This window comes from Rhinichthys klamathensis, unplaced genomic scaffold, assembly GCF_029890125.1.
Source record: "Rhinichthys klamathensis goyatoka isolate OS25496 unplaced genomic scaffold, OSU_Roscu_1.1 h1tg000414l_1, whole genome shotgun sequence".
In the NCBI taxonomy this organism is placed as follows: domain Eukaryota; kingdom Metazoa; phylum Chordata; class Actinopteri; order Cypriniformes; family Leuciscidae; genus Rhinichthys; species Rhinichthys klamathensis.
The window spans coordinates 701,058-715,259 of NW_026606914.1; positions in this window are offsets into that span (position 1 = coordinate 701,058).

The following is a 14,202-nucleotide window of genomic DNA, read 5'->3' on the forward strand; positions in this document are numbered from 1 at the left end:
GCTTGTTCTTTGACATGTTGTTCCACAGAGTTTGACTTGTATTTGGATACTGCGGCGAAGGCTGTTTTGATAGATGTCTGTGCCCTGTCGTTATTTGGACAACCAGATTTCTGTATTGAGAGTGAGGAGTCACGTGCCGATTTGGGCGGGGTCTGAGCTGGTCGGCCATGATGGTAGGAGACGCTATCGGTTGCCAGGGGCAACGCCTTCAGAACTTCACAGAGGCGCGACTAAAACATTCCAGAAATAGCGAAAGAGAGAGCGCAGCTTAGTATTTGTTTACATTTTACCGATACGCCGCAGTTTCTTTGGAAGATATGGAGAAGGAAGAGAAATGAAAGGGGTTCTATCGGGAGAGACTATAATAACAATGCTAGCCAGCTTAGAGAAACTGCTTGTAAATAAACTGACAGCAGCAACAGCGAGCAAAGCCTGCTTTCAAAAGCAACACATTTCAGCACAGTTCGCCTTTTATTTAACACAAACGAACGAAATTAATACTCTGTTATTCATCTAGAGTTGTTTCATTTGTTATAGATATATCTGTACCGCGAAATGTTTTAAAAAGACACTATTTTTAATGACGTACGATTCGCATTTGACAGGGGAATGTCCGAACTGTTCGCTTAACGTTGCACGGCAGGTGCAAATGCAAGTATCTGATTCATATCAGATTTATTTCCACATTATGAATGAGGCCTGAATGAAACATCAAGTATGACTGAACTCTCGCAGCAGTTTAACGTTACAGGTTAATCTCGCTATTTCTCTCGGTCTCACGGTCGAAGTAACCATGACAACGGGTAGCGTATCCTACCAAGATGGCGAATCCTTCCCACAATGCAACGCGGAGTGATACGCGTGACGTCACCTTCTCATTCTCAGTAGGAGTTCTGGTCACTGGGATCTGGATGAGGAGAAAACAAAGACAATTACTCTCTATGCAAAGTACATCTGTAAAAGTCATGTCATGTGAATACAAAACAATCAAATGTGTATGTGTGTATACTGTATATTATAATAGTAATAGTAATAATAATATATATTATGCAGATCATCATGTTTCAACACATTACGTTTAGAAAACAAAAATGTCTTTAATATCAAACATGTAAGACAAATTACTAAAAGCAAATAGACTATGGTAACAAAGAACATATAACTCCAGCTGTTACAAAACTGATTGTGATTTTTTCTGTTGTGTTGTCGCCACAGATGTGTCACATCTTTTGTATTTTCATCCTTGTTTCATCGCTGTTTTGACGCTTTGCTCAAGAAGCTTTTCGATTTGGGAAACTGGAGAAAATGTGCTCGGTTCAGGACAGGTGGGGGTTAAACACATGGGGAACAGCAACCGGTCTGAAATGCAAATTTTCCCTCCACATTTCAGACTGTCACTGAAATCGTGACCCTGGACCACGGGTATATTTGTGGCAATAGCCAATTAAACACTGTATGGGTCAAAATTATCGATTTTTCTTTTATGACAAAATCATTAGGATATTAAGTAAAGATCATGATCCATTAAGACATTTAGTAAATTTCCTATCTTAAATATATTTTTAAATTATTTTTGTAAGTGGATGCAGCACAATCGCCGCCAACAGAAATGGAAACCTTTAAAGGCGATTTTCTCAATATTTAGATTTTTTTGCACCATCAGATTCCCGGCATCTCGGCCAGATATTGTCCTATCCTAACAAACCATTCTTCACTTGAAAGCTGAATAAATAAGCTTTAGCTTTCCATATAAATCTCAATAAAAAAAAAATGGATACATAAGACTGCTTTTGAGGTCCAGGGTCACAATATGGTTTAACATAATGAGGATCTACACTTCCTACCCGGCCAAAATCCCTGCATGTTCAACAAATAAAAGTGACACAAACATATGATATTGACGTTAGCGTAACCAAGCTAATATTAGCCTTAAGTTAGCAGCAAATTTGCGCTAGGAGATATTATGTAAAACCTTAAGCTTGCCATGAAATGTGTCACAAGCCGGTTGTCGAGTAAAATTGAATGTATATGATATGTTAACAGCCAGCATGATTTGTTAGTTACCTTCGAAAAAATATCAGCGTGATGAGCCTTCAGGTGCCGCTTGAGGTTGGTGGTATTCTTCCCACCTAGTTTGTGGCCACATGATTTACCGTCGTCTCCCAATACTACGCATTCCGTTTTTCTTTCTGATGGATTATACTGAAAGTATGTCCATAAATCGTCTCGTCGTTTCCGACCACCAAGCCCGCTTATTGGCTTCGATGCCGCCATGGTCCTTCGAAGATGTGTGGCCACTGGCGAGTAGTCGCAGCCGCAGGTGTTGTTCTTGTGTTGAATCTGGAGCGCGTGCGCCAGCCGGGTGGTTGGCGTACCCAAAACAAGGATAGGAAACGGCACGGCAGCATTGCTGATATATTTTTTTTTTAGCTCAATACAGACAGATTTCACGCAAAACAGGCAGAAATGACATGCATTGTGAACGTCAGACATATAATCATTTTCCTTCCGTCTCGTCTCGTCAACGAAAACTCGAAAACGTCTCATCACGTTTTAGTCACCGTAGAGCCATTTTTAGCTAGTCATCGTCGCGTTATCGTCATAAAAAAAAGTGAATCAACGAAATCATTTCGTTATCGTCATCACTGACGAAAACATCACTGGTTCTAAGCAATGATGTTTTCGTCAGTGATGACGATAACGAAATGATTTCGTTGACGCACTTTTTTTTTATGACGATAACGCAACGATGACTAGCTAAAAATGGCTCTAAGGTGACTAAAACATGACGAGACGTTTTCGAGTTTTCGTTGACGAGACGAGACGGAACGAAAATGATAATAAGTCTGACGTTCACAATGCATGTCATTTCTGCCTGTTTTGCGTGCAATCTGTCTGTATTAAGCTAAAAAAAAAAGTATCAGCAATGCTGCCGTTTCCTATCCTTGTTTTGGGTAACGTTACGCGCAGCACTCGGCCGCAGCGCGCGCGCGCACCAGATTCAACGCAACAACAACACAGGTTTTATCGTAGTTTAGTCAAGTCAATGGAGTCGGACAAAAACTACGATAAAACCTGTTGGAAAGCATCTTTTGCAGCGATTTTTGTGTGAGCATATCAGTGAACACCCCTGACCACTCGGTGAGTCTCACGTCTTTGTAAACTAAAGTTTAATGCGTTTTATGAATGATTGTTCCAGTGCACATAGACGTGTAGGTGGGGGGTAGCTGCTAAACCTAAAATTCTCGGGACAACAGCATTTGTCCAAATTTCAATCTTAACCGTTCTATTTCATCAGAAACGATCTTAAAACAGGGCTTTAAGTGTAAAATACCGAACTAACCATTGAAAGACCAAATTGTTTACAATATTCAGGAATTGTCTTATTCATTTTTATGCTCAACACACTTCAAGTGTCATGTTTGTTTCATACTTTATATTCAAGGATGCATTCCTAACCTATGTTCAATGCACCATATTATTTATTTATTTTATTATTTTGTTTCAGAATCTTTGCAACTTTGCAGTTTGCACAAGTTAAAGATAGACAGGGTTGTTTGATGTTTGTGTTTACAAATAATATGCATCTTGTTGTTGCACTGGCAGACAAGTTGAAGTGCAAGTTGTAGATCATAAGTATGTGTTCCTCAATAGCTTATATTTTGGGCACGTTGTTCATTGCACTTTAGCAATTTCTCAAATAAAGCCACAATAATGTAATAATGTTTTTATTCCTGGCTTTTTTGGAGTAAAACAGTGATTCCACTGTCACCACTTTATCTGTGTTTAATGTTGTAGTAGCTCAATTTTTATTTTTTTGCTGTTTAAACTTTAAACCATTCCTTTTTTACTGTGATTCCTGGTGAAAATAGCATTTAATATTCATGGAAAAACTATAACTTGAAATATGGGGATAAAAGGTTTCTGCCCAATGTGACAATGAAGTACAGCTTGGCAATGGCAGCACTGCATCTCCATCAATGAGAAAGTCTAGTTTATTATGCAAAGGTTTTAAGGTTAGCTGTTGTTTTATGAATTGCAACACTTGCTACAACCTGTCAAACCTAAGCCCATTTCCGATACTTTTTGGCCTAAATGAATTTGTTAATTTTTTTTTTACTTAAATTGACTAAAACTTTACTAAAACCTTTTTGTGTTTTCGTCGACTAAAACTTGACTAAAACCTTTTTGTGTTTTCGTCGACTAAAACTTGACTAAAACTATTATGTTTATAAGTGACTAAAATGCAGAGGTGGGTAGTAACGAAGTACATTTACTTCGTTACATTTACTTGAGTATTTTTTTGGAATTTTTTTACTTTTAAGAGTAGATTTAATTGTGGGTACTTTTACTTTAACTCGAGTACATTTCTAATGAAAAAACGGTACTTTTACTTCGTTACGTTGGGCGACGTTCCTCTCGTTACTTTATTTTAATGCAATATGTTGTTAAAAGCGTAGTTTATTCTAAGCGCGCGCTCTCTCTTTTTTCTGGGCATGAGCGATGCTCAATTCACAAATGAATCACTCTTTTGAGTCGATTCTGTTCAAAGACTTCATCAAACAAGTTGGGCAGATCTGTCTAAATCGGTTCGCGAATCAGTTTGAATGATCTGTTCAGTTTCCTGCACGCACTGAATCATCTCGGAGTCGTAACAGGAAGATTACATCAACATCAAGATTACATCAAGAACGTATGAAGTGGCGGTAGTCTACATACAGTCTAGAAAGTAAATCTGCAAATGCATCATATTTTTTTGCCAGCGATGAAGATCTTTATTAGTTGAACATCTTCGTATGTTACTTCGTAAGCTGTCTGTGAATGAATTATTCCACACGACGATACATTCGATTTCATTTCATTCAGGTAATACATTTTACAACCAAACAGATTATTACGCCATATAGCACTACTACAAAGTATGACATTACCCTTTTCTTGGACATATACATTAATTTATACATTAAATAAGCTATCGTCCAGTTTATGAATGTGTGTACACACAATGTGTGTATTGCCCAGTGACGTGCGAACTCGACTTGAAAACGAATGCCTTTGCCTGCCTTATTAGACACAGCCAGTTTAAAGATGCTTTCACAAATATAGCCTACATTTAAATACATTTTGGAGAACAGACAGAAGAAGATCCGTGCATTTGATCGTTGGTTGTGTTTGGCATGACATGACTGCGGGCACATGTGCAGAGTTTTAACACTTTCTAATCTGTGTCAATGGTTCCCACCCCTTTACATATGAATGCAAAACTCCATAGAGTCACTTTATTCCGACATTGTCTAATAATCCAAATGTAGTTGTATAAGTTATTATACTATTATACAAACCAAAGGACAGGCAATGGTTTTCGGGCTATAGATATAATATACAGATATACAGAAATAATGTTTGTCTCTTCTGTTTTTGTTGCAAAGATAGCTCATCTAATTATGATAATTTTAGTCATTAAAATAAAAAAATATCTAAATAATGTCATGTTATATATATATATATATATAGGCCTATGTGATCCAAAGTAACTAGTAACTAACTACTTGAGTAGTTTTTTCATTGGATACTTTTTTACTCTTACTCAAGTAACTTTTAAGATTATTACTTTTACTTTTACTTTGAGTAAATATTTCTATAAGTACTTGTACTTTTACTTGAGTACAGTTTTTGGATACTCTACCCACCTCTGCTAAAATGTGACTAAAACTTAAAAGCATTTTCGTCCATAAGACTAAGACTAAAACTAAAACTAAAAGGGCTGCCAAAAACAACACTGGTTCTAAGCGAGCTGAGGCGATACTAAAATGTGACGTGAAAACAATGCCGACTGCTGATTGGTCAGAGAGAATCATCACTATTCACTGCGTCATCATTGCACGCGCCAGATGGAGTATCCAGAATAACCCCGTCATTTTTAAATAGTTTGGCCAGAGATAGTTACTAAACTTACTACTATTATTATGGCAACTCGGAAGAATACGCCGTGGTCAAACGAGGAGGTGCAGACATTCCTTTGTTTGGTTGCCGAAGAGAGGATCCAGCGAGAGCTTGATGGGGCAACGAGGAACGAAAGGCGTCGCTATAACGACCGGGTACTATTTGTGGCGGTACTTTCTGCAATGGAAAACGGAGCGAAAAGCGAGCCGAGTCGAGGCGAGCCAAGGCGAGTCGAGTCGAGTCGGTACTGGTAATGGAAAAGCGCCATTAGTCGACTCTTGCCAAGGCTCATCTGCAAGCTCCTTTACACCCCAGTCCACTCCAAGATGTTGCCATGACACAAATGAACGTGCGTACATTTGCTATGTACACTTTTAACTGTAGGGTATGTTCAAGGTTTCGCTAAATTAGTGAATTAAGGTGCAAAGTGCTGTTGCGAGCACAAAGACGCTCAAAACTGCTCTTACTGTTAACTGTACCACATCTCAGTTTCACTCTACACAGTGTTAGCAGCCAAACATTGCATATTGCCAAAACTTTTAACATAGAATTATGACCTAGCAAAAAAATATAAAATAAATCCATGTCAGAAACATTTAAAATATATTATAAAAATAATATGTTAATTATAGTGTTGTAACAGCTGAGCAGAGTGGTCATATTGTCCCAATAATTAGACTGACTTGAAATTGGGAGACTTGACATATTGAATGGCACTATTATAAATAGTTCACTGTATGTTCCAAGACAACACATGAAGTGAAGTATCATTTTAAATACAAATTTGATTGGTTAAGAGGCAAACTAACCAACTTCACGTCTTTGCTAATAATTATGGTTTACTGTATCACAGGTCTGCATGATTCAAATGAAATGGCCTCCAACCCACAAAGCTCCAGTGTCAGTGGGATGGTAGCACCAGTTCTGGACAATAACTGGCACTTCAACTTCAACATACCGTGGAATATAATGCTTTCACATATAAAGTACACTCTGGAGAAGAAAGAACGGCCAACTTCGAGGGATAGAAGAGAGATCATCAGGTTGATTAGTGCAGAAATCCTGGCTGTCTGCAAAAATCCTGGAAAGAAGCACCTGAGTGAAATTGCCCGCAAGATGGTGTTGGCCTATCCAAACTCCTTCACAGATGTGATTGAAGATCAAGTAGTAGGTAGCGGCTACAATTCTATCACAAAACAGCTACAAGCAGAGTGGACAACTACAAAAGGTTGGAGCCACCAAAGATGACTCAGCCCAGCAGTGATGACAACAGAAAGAAGAGACAAAGGAAGGATGCATATGGATGTATTAACGCAGATCCGCAACTGCCTGGGAATCTTGAAGAGCAAAGGAAGATGAAAGAGGAACTACACAAAATGTTTGATGAAAATGAGAAAGACGAGAAGAAAATAGAGACATTGATGATCAACAAATTTGCCTCCCAGAGATGTTCTAAATGAAAAAGAGACACATACCTTGAAAGAAGAATGGCCCTAACTTTTCCTCACTATTGGGTTAAAGGCTCATTTCTGGCAACTAACCGGTGTCCACATAGATGAAAGATTTGAAGAGGCCATGAATAAAAAGTTCAGAAAGGTCCTGGGATATTTCAAGAGTCTGCGCCCAGAAAGGAAGTCTTGCTGCCAAACTACTTCCTCTAATAGAGGCCACAGCTCAAGATTCTTGTGGGGCTGTGTTAATGCTGATAGCCCACTTCAAGGATGATCAGGACAAGATGTTCTTCAGTGTCGAGGATACTTGTATTTCGACAGAAGTGAACACTCAAAATCTCCCCACAACCCGATGCATAGTGGTGTGTGGTAAGCAAAAGTAAATGTCATTGCAAGTTTTTTTGAATATTTTCTAGGAATGCTATTTTGGAATTCCAGATTCGATTTCAGTTTGCTGAAAATTGTCATTATTTAGTCAAGGTTTGCACATCCTCATAACGCAGAGCGAGTCACCTACCGCAGCTCCATCTTAGCCTTCAACCAAACAATACAGGCCTTCTACAGAACATTTGTGTTTCTTCCAGTGTGGCTGCCTCTATCACTTTATAGAAAATTTAAATAAATGATTTGTGCACCGGTAGGTACAACACTGATCCAGTATCAAGACACATTTTATGCTTTTGTTTATCGTATTGATCACTCTTCCATTACCATATAAAAGACAATGGTTGCTATGTTATAGGTAGCCTTGTTGGTTGGTCCACCAGTGTTTCCCATTAATTAAGGAGACCATGGTGGTCCGCCATAGTCTCAAAATGAACCGAAAATATTTTTACACATCTCATAACAACATTTCAGACCTCTAACGTTGTGTTTTGTGGGCACTGCTGTAAGCTCGCACGCTCACACACTTTGGCAAAGACAAGTGTTGCAGTTAGGGCCGGGACTCGATTAAAAAAATTAATCTAATTAATTAGAGGCTTTGTAGTTAATTAATCGAAATTAATCGCATTTTAATTGCATAAATATTTGACCTGAGAACAGTGAGAAGTAATTTTTTTCACATGGATTTTTAGTATACCATTGAATAATGACTGAATACATAAGCAACAAAATATTGTTTATTTTTGTTCAACCAAGTCCAGCAGACCAGTGCAATTTTTGCCATTAAGTGTAGCAATAGCATATTGCTACACTACACTAATAGCAATAGCGAATTCCTTGTTGCATAGCTTGCACACAACCATGCTCTTATCGACGCTTCCATCCGTTCGTTTTTTGTAACAACATTTCCCAGCCACCGGCCAACCAAAGCGATCTCGTCAGCTTCTTCGTCATGAACGCTAGTTGGTGCGCCAGTATAATCGGTCCGCCGAAACTCATCCAGTGAGAAACGTTCCGCGGTGCAAAAATAAGTGCATTAAAAATATTTTTTTGTGTAATTAATTAACGCGTTAAAGTCTGTAATTAATTAATCTTAATTAACGCGTTAAAGTCCCGGCCCTAGTTGCAGTATGAGAGTCCTACCTGAAGAGAAGCTGTGAAGTCTTCGTTACGCGATACGAGAACCACATACAACATTATTTATCAAATTGCATCGGACTTGATGAATTTAGCGCGAGGAGCAGGGGCGCAACTACCCCGTGTCAGAGGGGTATGCAGCAACAATTTTTTGACCAATGCATTACACCGGCACTAACCCAGCGCACTAACCAATTAAGCAAAAAAAAAAAAAAAAAAAAAAGAATGGGCCGCCGATGTACGAGTTTTATGGGCCGTTAAGACAAAAAAAAGTATGAGTATGAGATGTATCTGTCACGGTAGATGTATTCGCTGGTTCCTTCTAGTCTTGTGTTTATGTTGTTGTATGAGTGCACGTGTGCAAGGGGCGTGTCTGTATGTCATTACCTGGTCCACTCCAGCTGTTCATCATTACAATCACCAGCTGCAGTTCATCTCACCACGCTTCTTAAACTCACCGCTGTTCTCTCACCTTTGTCAGATCGTTGTTTGATGTTCCCCTGTCTTCTGGTTCGTGTTCCTGCCTGGTGTTTCCTGTTCGTCGTCTTCCGTGTGGATTTGGATCGTCTCACCGTTTGTCTGCACGTCACCGGTATTGACCATCGAAGTCCCTGCGTCACCTATCTCCACCTGGCTCACTGAACCCTGGACTTGTGTGTTTTGTGCTTCAAATAAATATTGTATTATACTCGCGATTGCTTCCTGTGTTTCTGCCTAACATGACAGAACGATCTGACCATGGTATGGAAGCAGCGAGCGCCTCGTCATCCTCACTCGAAGAGTTCATCCATCACAGCATCCGTAGAATGGACTCGCAAGAGAAGGAGATTGGAGATACGGGCCGTGCAGTTCAAGCCCTGGTGACGCAGGTGTCCGAGCTCACCCAGCAGATCCAGCGCCTACGACCTCCCACTGCGCCACCCACACCGGCCGTTCCTCCCGCACCATCAGGAAGCCCCTCCCAGTCAGAACCCCGGCTACCCACCCCAGAGGCATACTCAGGTGAACCGTCATTTTGTAGAGCTTTTTTGACTCGATGTTCTATGCACTTTGCCCTGCAACCTCACACTTTTCAGACCGAGCAAGCCAAACTGGCATTTGTGCTGACGCTATTGACTGGGAGAGCAGCACTCTGGGGAACGGCGGTGTGGGAGAACCAAAATCCATGCTGTGCCTCGTTCCAGACCCTCGCCGCCGAGATGAGACTGGTTTTTGACCGTGCGGTCACTGGAAGAGAGGCGGCCAGAACATTGGTCGAGCTACGGCAGGGAAGAAGATCAGTGTCCGAGTTTTCCATCGAGTTCCGGACCTTGGCGGCGGAGTGTGGATGGAACGAGGAGGCGCAGTGGGACATGTTCCTGCATGGGCTGGCTGACCACGTCCAGAAGGAGATCTACGCCCTGGATCTTCCCACTACCCTCAACGGACTCATTGATCTGGCCCTGCGGGTGGACGCTCGGCTGTCCAGAGTCGAGCGTCGAGCCACGCCCACCCGCACACTTGAGGCAGCCGACGGGCTACGATCCAGCGGCAGGGACGTGGTCAGCCCCGTCTACGATCACGAGCCCATGCAGGTGGGTCGAGCTCGGCTTTCCCGGGAGGAGAGGGAGAGGCGGAGGTCCCAGGGCCTTTGCCTGTACTGCGGAGGAGCCGGACACTACGCCTACAACTGTCCGGTAAAAGGCCCAGCCCGATAGTAAACATGAGGCTACTATCGGGTGGGATCTCCGCCAGGAAGACCTCATCCACGACAAGATCTACCTCCACCCTCCTCTCGGTAAGACTAAGATGGTCAGTCCACCAGCACGATTGTCAAGCACTGTTGGATTCGGGGGCCGAAGGTAATTTCATGGACCATAATTTTGCACGCAGATTTCAGATTCCCATCAAACCCCTCCCACAGCAGATTGCAGTTCATGCACTCAACGGACAAGAACTTCCCACCATCTCATTATCCACTGAAGAAATCACTCTCATCACCTCTGGCAATCACTCGGAAACTATTTCATTTTTTATTCTGGATTCACCCCTGGCACCCGTTGTTCTAGGACACCCATGGCTCATTCAACACAACCCCCGAGTGGACTGGATACATAGATCTGTGCTGGAGTGGAGTCAGGAATGTCATAGGTCTTGTCTCGTGTCTGCTTGTTCGTCTGTACCTGTTTCTGTGTTTCAGGAGGAAGCAGGGGATTTGTCTAACGTGCCCGCGGAGTATCTGGACCTGAAGGAAGTGTTCAGTAAGTCTCGTGCTGCTTCTCTCCCTCCGCATCGTCCCTACGACTGTGCAATAGATTTACTCCCAGGTAAGTCTCCGCCTAAGGGCAAGTTATATTCGCTTTTGATTCCTGAAAGAGAGGCTATGGAGAAATATATTTCTGATTCTCTAGCAACCAAGTTCATTCGCCCTTCCTCTTCTCCAGCGGGGGCGGGGTTCTTTTTTGTGGGGAAAAAGGATGGTTCTCTGCGACCTTGCATTGATTACCGAGGGCTGAATAACATCACGGTAAAGAATACTTATCCTTTGCCGTTGATGTCTTCAGCCTTCGAGAGGTTGCAGGGAGCATCCATCTTCACCAAATTGGACTTACGTAACGCTTATCATTTGGTCCGCATCAGGGAGGGTGATGAGTGGAAAACTGCGTTTAACACCCCTAGGGGGCACTTTGAATATTTGGTCATGCCGTTTGGGCTGTCCAACTCCCCAGCAGTTTTCCAGGCACTGGTCAATGACGTGTTGCGAGATATGATCGATCAATTCATATATGTCTACCTGGATGACATATTGATTTTTTCTGCATCTCTCCAGGAGCATGTGCAGCACGTCCGACGAGTGCTTCAGAGGTTGCTAGAGAATGGGCTTTTTGTCAAGGCGGAGAAATGCGATTTTCATGCACAGTCTGTTCCTTTTTTAGGATACATCGTGTCGTCTGAGGGGATGCGGATGGACCCTGAGAAGATTAAGGCTGTGGTGGATTGGCCAAGTCCAGATTCCCGCAAGGCCCTGCAGAGGTTTCTGGGGTTCGCCAATTTCTACCGGCGATTCATTCGCAACTTCAGCCAGCTGGTCGCGCCTCTGACTGCCTTGACCTCCCCCAGAACTGCGTTCAGGTGGTCCGACACAGCCGAGACTGTGTTCAAGAAACTCAAAGGCCGCTTTGTTTCAGCCCCCATTCTAATTACCCCTGATTCATCACGTCAGTTCGTGGTGGAGGTCGACGCATCAGAGGTGGGAGTAGGGGCGGTGTTATCTCAGCGTTCACCTGTAGACGACAAGATGCATCCTTGCGCGTTTTTGTCCCATCGTTTATCTCCAGCCGAACGTAATTAAGACATTGGTAATAGAGAGTTGTTGGCAGTCAAGTTGGCGTTGGAGGAGTGGCGTCACTGGTTAGAAGGGTCGGGGGTACCTTTTATCGTCTGGACTGATCATAAGAACCTCGAATATATCAGAACTGCTAAAAGATTGAACTCCAGGCAGGCTCGGTGGGCACTTTTTTTCGGTCGTTTTGATTTTTCTCTCCAATATCGTCCGGGTTCTAAGAACATCAAACCCGACTCACTTTCTCGTATATTTGATTTTTCCGGTCGCCCGTCCACTCCCGAGTGTATTTTACCCGAAACCGTATTTGTTTCAACACTCACATGGGAGGTCGAAGCGAAGGTCAAAGAGGCCTTGGAAGGGGTAACGCCTCTGCCCGGGTGTCCACCGAACCGATTATTTGTGCCGGAGGGCTTACGGTCTGACGTTATCCAGTGGGGTCACAGCTCCAACTTAGCTTGTCATCCAGGAATTAATCGCACTGGATTTCTAGTCAAGCAACGATTCTGGTGGCCACTTATGGCTCGTGACATTCGCGATTTTGTTTTGGCTTGCTCTGTTTGTGCCACGGGTAAGTCTTCCAATCGACCTCCAGATGGGCTACTTCAACCGCTGCCGGTGCCTTCGAGACCCTGGTCCCATATCGCTCTAGATTTTATTACCGCCCTCCCACCCTCCCAGGGTAACACAGTAGTTTTAACTGTGGTGGACCGATTCTCGAAGGCAGCACATTTCATTCCCTTACCCAAATTACCTTCAGCTAAGGAGACAGCGGCTACGGTCGTAGATCATGTCTTTCGGTTACATGGCCTCCCGATAGACGTGGTTTCCGACCGGGGACCCCAGTTTGTGTCCAAATTTTGGCGAGAATTTTGTAGATTACTGGGGGCGACGGTTAGTCTGTCATCTGGGTTTCATCCCCAGAGCAATGGTCAAACAGAGAGAGCCAACCAAGATTTGGAGAGAATGTTGCGATGTTTGGTTTCCAGAAATCCTTCGTCTTGGAGTCAACAACTGTCTATGGTGGAGTACGCACACAACACGTTGCCAGTGTCAGCGACGGGCCTATCTCCGTTTGAGTGTAGTGTAGGTTACCAGCCACCAATTTTTCCCAGTCTGGAATCCGAGGTTGCGGTTCCCTCCGCTCACGCCTTTGTCCAGAGGTGTCACCGCACCTGGACTAGAGCCCGGGAGACTCTACTCCAGGTGGGGGCGCGCACCAAGGCCAAGGCCGATCGCCACCGGTCAAAGCCTCCCGTATACGTCGTTGGTCAAAAAGTGTGGCTTTCAACTAAGAACATTCCTCTTCGCACCGTTTCTAATAAACTTGCTCCCAAATTTATTGGCCCGTTTCCTGTCACCAAGATTATTAGTCCGGTGGCAGTCCGCCTCAAACTACCTCCTACGTACAGGAGGGTTCATTCCGTGTTCCATGTATCTAAAATCAAGCCCGTTTTTCATTCTCACATTAATCCGCCTGTCCCGGTTCCTCCCCCACCGCGGCTCGTAGATGGGGAGACCACATATTCGGTCAACCGTATTCTGGACTCTAGGCGGAGGGGACGCGGATTTCAGTACTTGGTGGACTGGGAAGGTTACGGTCCGGAGGAGAGAAGTTGGGTTCCTGCTAGGGACATCCTGGATCACTCCCTTATCGATGATTACAATCGGCAGGTAAGGGAGTCTGAGAACGCCAGGAGGCGTTCTTAGGAGGAGGGGTACTGTCACGGTAGATGTATTCGCTGGTTCCTTCTAGTCTTGTGTTTATGTTGTTGTATGAGTGCACGTGTGCAAGGGGCGTGTCTGTATGTCATTACCTGATCCACTCCAGCTGTTCATCATTACAATCACCAGCTGCAGTTCATCTCACCACGCTTCTTAAACTCACCGCTGTTCTCTCACCTTTGTCAGATCGTTGTTTGATGTTCCCCTGTCTTCTGGTTCGTGTTCCTGCCTGGTGTTTCC